The 5,480-nt window shown below is 43.3% G+C and overlaps 1 long non-coding RNA gene across 1 annotated transcript in view; it reads left to right on the top strand.

The window, feature by feature from the left end:
- The first annotated feature begins 1,990 nt into the window (after window positions 1-1,990).
- The window catches only part of LOC132384739 (uncharacterized), a 155,052-nt gene continuing 151,562 nt past the window's right edge, over window positions 1,991-5,480 (top strand). The window contains exon 1 of the long non-coding RNA XR_009509005.1: window positions 1,991-2,076. This is a non-coding gene — a long non-coding RNA (uncharacterized LOC132384739). The remainder of the gene's footprint in view (window positions 2,077-5,480) is intronic.

Below are 5,480 nucleotides of genomic sequence, written 5' to 3'. Positions count from 1 at the left end.
CTAACTGCCGGCCGCCGGCAACATGTTCAACACTACGCCTGCGTTTCTGCCCGCCCTGCCGGCTACTTTACCAACTGCGCCTGCGTTGCTGCTCGCCCTCCCTACCACTCCACCAACTGCGCCTGCGTTGCTGTCGAACTCTCCGTCAACGAGTCTGCGCGTCCAACCGTCGGCTGAAGGTAGCGCGCTTACCGTTAACGCTCCGCGGTTCTGCGCGCAGGGTGGTTGTGTGGGAGGAGGGAGGTCGATTGGCGCCGATGTAGTGCGCCTGCGTGGAGACAGGTGGTGGCGAGGTGTCGGGGACAGTTTCTGACCCTGCAGAAAGTTAAATAATTTCAGGTTCAAATGTTGCTCGTGTTTGTTTGCAGAGGGCGTTGTACTGTAATCGTCGCACAGTGTGGTGGATCACTGCGTTGTAAACATTGCACACCATCAAGGGCCCCTACTTTGCGTGACGTACTTTTTCTCAAAAGTTAAAAGGAAAATTTATTATCAAAGTACACATATGTCACCATATACAAACTTGTGATTCATTTTCTTGCAGCCATACTCAATAAATCCAATAAACATATTTAGTCAATGAAAAACCACACCAACTGGTGTACAGCTAGTGTGCAAAAGACAATAAATTGAGCAAATACAAAAATAAATAAGCACTTAAAATCAACGCCATGAGATGAAGAGCATTTCAAAGTGAGTGTAGGTTGTGGGAACATATCAAATGATGGGGCGAGTGAAGTCCTTTGGTTCAGGAGCCTGATGGCTGAGGGGTAATAACTGTTCTTGAACCTGATGGAGTGGGTTCTGAGGTTCCTGTATCACCTCCCTGGTAGTATCAGCAAGAAGAGATCATGACCTGGGTGGTGGGGGTCCCTGAGGATGGATTCTGCTTTTCTGTGACAGTATTTCATGTAGATGTGCTCAATGGTGGGGAGGGCTTTACTCGTGATGGATAGGGCCATAACCACTACTTTTTGTAGGATTTTCCATTCAAGGGCATTGGTGCTTCCATACCAGGCTGTGATGCAGCCAGTCAATATCTTCTCCACAACACATCTATAGAAGTCTGTCAAAGTTTTAGATGTCATGCTGAATCTTTCCAAACTCCTAAGTGGAGGTGCTGTCATAGTTTTGTTGGAATTGCACTTACATGCTGGGCCCAGGATGGATCCTCTGAAATGATAACACTGAGGAATTTAAAGTTGCTGACCCTCTCCTCCAATGAGGAGTGGCTTATGGATCTCTGGTTTCCTCCTCCTGAAGTCTATAATCAGCTCCTTGGTCTTGCTGACATTGAGTGGGAGGTTGTTGCTGTGGCACCACTTAGCAGAATTTTCAATCTCTCTCCCATATTTATCAGGATACAGTGCACAGTAGGCCCTTCCAGCCTTTTGAGCCACACTGCTCAGCGACCCCTGATTTAACCCTAGCCTGATCACAGGACAATTACAATGACCAGTTAACCTACCAACTATTATGTCTTTGGACTGTGGGAAGAAACTGGAGCACCAGAGGAAATTCACGTGGTTACAGGGAGAAACTGTAAAGTACAAACTCCTTACAGGCAGTGGCAGGAAATGAACCTGGGTTGCCTGTACTGTAAAACACTGTGCTAACCACTGCACTACTGTGCCGCCCCAATATGCTGAATCATCACCATCTTTGATTTGGCCTACGACAGTTGTGTCATCAGCAAACTTGAATATTGGAGCTGTGCTTAGACTCACTGTCATAAGTGTAAAGTGAGTAAAGCAGGGGGCCTTGTGATGCATCTGTGCTGATGGAGATTGTGGAGGAGATGTTGTTGCCAACTGGAACTGACTGGGGTCTGCAAGTGAGGAAATCGAGGATCCAGTTGCACAAGAAGGTTTTGAGGCCAAGGTCTTGGAGTGTATTGATTAGTTTTGAAGGGTTGATGGTGTTGAATGCTGAGCTGTAGTCAATATAGAGCATCCTGATGTATGCATCTTTTCTGTCCAAATGTTCCAGGGCTGAGTGAGGGGCCGATGAGATGGCATCTGCTGTGGACCTGTTGCTTCAGTAGGCAAATTGGAGTAGATCCAAGTCACTTCTCTGGTAGGAGTTGATATTTTTCATCACCAACCTCTCAAAACACTAAATTACCTTAAATTACCAATAAGTAAGTAGAACTAAAATGAGGAATAGTGAGGTAATTTTTATGCGTTCAGAACTTCGATAATGAAGGGGAAGAAAGTATTATTGAATCATTGAGTGTGGGTCTTCAGGCCTCTATACCTCCTCCCTGAGATATAATTATGTATAATCTATGCATGATTTATGTTAAATGTATGTTAACTTATATGCAACACTGCTGGAACCAAACTGTATTGGTCTCTGCCATTCAGGTTCATCAGAAATGTGGAGAGGGGGGAGCTTGCTACATGGACAAAGGCTTGCTCTCCATATTGTACTCTTTGTGTATATAAACAGCTAGGATGCAACATTCATGCCTGACCCTGACTGACAAAGGCCTCACATGTTAACTCCTGTTTGTAATGTACAATACTGCTACTGCTGAGAATAGTTCATTTTCATGGCATTTATACCCACGACAATAAACTTGAACTTGCACACACTCTCAGAACATGGTTGCACCCCAAAAGATCGACTGTATATTCCTATCCATTGATACTGCCTGGCCTGCTGAGCCATGTTATGTTGAAGTTGTAAAAGACATCGGTGAGGCCAAATTTGGAGTGTTGTATGCAGTTCTTGTCACCTACCTGGAGGAAAGATATCAATGTACAGAAAATTTACAAGGGCGTTGAGATCCTGAGTTGTAGGAGAAACTCTACCCTTTTCAACCTTTCCCTATAGCTTAGACCCGTAAGTCCCAGCAACATTGGGAATTTCTCGGTTGAGTCCATAGCAATCTTAATGGGGGTATGAGCAGCTAGAGATCATGGTCCACATTGATACCAATGACATTGGCAGGAAGTGTAATGAGGTCCTGAAGAGTGAGTTCAGGAAGCTTAACATATGGCTAAGGAGATGGTGCAGGAGGGAGGGCTTAGGTTTTTGGATTGTTCTTGTCCAGGGAAGGTGAGACCTGAACAGATGGGACAGATTTGCACCTGAACTGGAGGGGGACTAATATCTTGTGAGAAGGTTTGCCATTTCTGCTGTGGAAGGTATAAACTAGAGTTGCAGAGGGATGGGAATCAGAGTGCCAGGGCAGATAGTGGAGTGGCCGTGGGGAAAGATGTTGTTAAGCCTGCAGGCAAAGTCAGGAATCAAAAGGTTGAGAATAGTGAGAAGAATGATCTGAGTTGCATCTGTTGGCTAGAAAGAACAACAATCACTGAACAGGAATGGAGGCAGCCATTTCATGAGACTGTCTTTGCAGCCACCATTTTGTGAACTCTTTGATTAACTGATTCTTGGAATAACTTGATCAGAGCAGTTGAACACGGGCACAAGAAGTTTCTGCCAAAGATCTGCTAGACCTGACACTGTTATCAAGTAAGAAACTGTTTATTGTGTAGCCCTGTGCTACATCTAATGAGAATCTGACGCAGGACAGTCAAATGACCTTGAGGAACAAAATTGAAACAATGTATATCTTTAAACCCAACAGAAAAATGTATTTTGTTGCAATGGAATTGATTCTGACTGGGGCTATGGTTGGTCTTGCATGGTGTCATCCCAAGAGGGAGTATGACCCTCCACGAACAGTCAAAGAAAAAGTAACAAAGGAGAAACAGAGGATTTAATTTTGTATTATACTGGAGTGGATGGTTTGACGTGTATGGACAAAATCTTAGGTATTCCAGAGGGTACAAATCAACAATTCTCATAAAATTCAAAAGATGACATCAAGTATTCCAGCGGGAAATATTGAGTGACTCTGATTTTTCGAGTAAGTTTTGGAGTTGGAGATCAAATGTTCAAGTATATCCACGGGTGAGAATAGTATCACATGCCTTTGAATTACTAATTTTATGTACGCTGATAATTGATGAAAGCACAACAACACCTCTACTTCTTCAGGAGTCTGCGAAGATTCAGTATGTCATCAAAAACCTTGGCAAACTTCTATAGTTGTGTGGAGGAAAGTGTGCTGACTGGTGCATTATGGCCTGATATGGGAACACCAGTGTCTGAGCAGAAAATCCTACAAAAGGTAGTGGATTTGACCCAGTACATCATAGGTAAAACCCTCCCAATTAATGAGTACATCTACATGAAACATTGCCATATAAAAAGCAATACCCATCATCAAAGATCCTCTCCACCCAGGCCAAGTTCTTTTCTCACTGCTGCTATCAGGTAGAAGGTACAGAAGCCTCAGGACTCACACCACTAGGTTCAAGAACAGTTCATACCCCTCAATCATCAGGCTCTTGAACAAAAGCAGACTATTCTCAAATAAGAAACTGTTTATTGTGTAAAATGGCTGGTTTGCAGAGGTAATCTTTTCATCTGGGATTAGTGTCTGGGTGATGTGGTTTAACTGGTTTGAACCAGTCAGAGTTGAATAGAACAAAAGAAGTCATCTAAGGCATGAAGTTGAAGGTGAAGGCCATAGAACTATACTGCTTGTAGCTCTGGGCTGCGCCCAATGAGAATCTGACACAGGTGGTCAGATTACCTCAAGCCAACAAAATTGAAACATCATAGATTGACCTCATAAGGAAAAGTATAAAAATAGATGATTTGGGTGGCTGAAGTAGCATCAACTCACTGGACACCAACCATCGCGGATGTGGAGGACCCCGTGTTAGACACGTTGAGATCAGTGTAGACACTTTTTCCCGGGTATTACCTTTTCTATTCTTTGACTGTTCATGGAGGGTCAGTGAAACCTAATGGGTGTGCATGCAGGCAGTTACTTTGTGAACCCATGTGCTTTTTAGTGGAGACAATAAGGCACTTGTCAGTAAATACAGATTCTCTTTGTGCCTAACTGATCATATTACTAAGGGGTAATCCTTATAACACATCTACTTCAGCACAAGCTGTATTGCAGGTAAGGCAGATGAGCTTGGAGCATTGATCAGAAAGTTGAACTATGATGCACTACAATAATAAGAATTTGTTGGAGGAGGACCAGGACTCATAGCTTAGTGTTCTGAGGTTCCATTTTTTAGCCATTATAGGGGAAAGAAGTTAAAGGTGGAAGGGAGGCATTGCTAATCAGAGAAAATGTCACGGCACCACTCAAACGGAACAGACTGGGGGACTATTCTACTGAGGCTAAATGAGTGGAACTAAGGAACAAGAATGGGATGACCACTTTAATGGATTATATTACAGTTCTCCCAATAGCTAGTGGGTTTAGAGGAACAAATTTGTAGAGAGAGAGCAGAAAGTTGCAAGAAAAATAATGTAACAATAGTAGGTGATTTTAACTTTCCACATATTGACTGGTGATCCCATACTGTCAAAGGACTGGATGGGATAGAGTTTGTCAAATGTGTTAAGGAAAATTTCCTAAATCAATATGTAGAGGTCTCAAC

The sequence above is a fragment of the Hypanus sabinus genome, chromosome X1 (assembly GCF_030144855.1).
Source record: "Hypanus sabinus isolate sHypSab1 chromosome X1, sHypSab1.hap1, whole genome shotgun sequence".
Lineage (NCBI taxonomy): Eukaryota > Metazoa > Chordata > Chondrichthyes > Myliobatiformes > Dasyatidae > Hypanus > Hypanus sabinus.
The sequence above is the reverse complement of the archived record's forward strand: the minus strand, read 5'-3'. Positions and strand labels throughout refer to the sequence as shown.